Source organism: Penaeus monodon, chromosome 15 (assembly GCF_015228065.2).
Source record: "Penaeus monodon isolate SGIC_2016 chromosome 15, NSTDA_Pmon_1, whole genome shotgun sequence".
NCBI classification, from domain to species: Eukaryota; Metazoa; Arthropoda; class Malacostraca; order Decapoda; family Penaeidae; genus Penaeus; species Penaeus monodon.
Window position 1 is genome coordinate 36,142,418 of NC_051400.1, and position 354 is coordinate 36,142,771.

At 31.6% G+C, this 354-nt stretch overlaps 1 protein-coding gene across 1 annotated transcript in view; it reads left to right on the forward strand.

Moving 5' to 3' along the window:
* The window catches only part of LOC119581998 (dyslexia-associated protein KIAA0319-like protein), a gene marked incomplete at its 3' end in the record, with an annotated part of 29,808 nt that overhangs the window by 25,805 nt on the left and 3,649 nt on the right, over positions 1-354 (forward strand).

A 354-nucleotide genomic window follows, 5' to 3' on the forward strand; every position in this document is an offset into this window, starting at 1 on the left:
TGTATGTGCATACTTTCATATCATTTATTATGCTGTATCAGGATGATGATAGATTATTTTCACTGAACAGAAAATCCTATGATATATCTATTCTGAACATCAAGTATTACCGTCTCATTGGAGATTATGAAAATGTCTTATTCGCTCTGCAGCACTGCAAGGAACCTGATCCAGTGGTTAATTATTAGTATGAAAAGAAAGAAGAAGAAAATAAAAATGGGAAATAGGTAACCTCTGTGTAGGACACCTATCCAATGGTAAGTATATAAAGCATCATAGTGTAAAGAAATGAAAAAACAAAAAACATGTAATAGTTGCTGTTCATGCACTCATAATGAATCAGTCTTAAAGTAT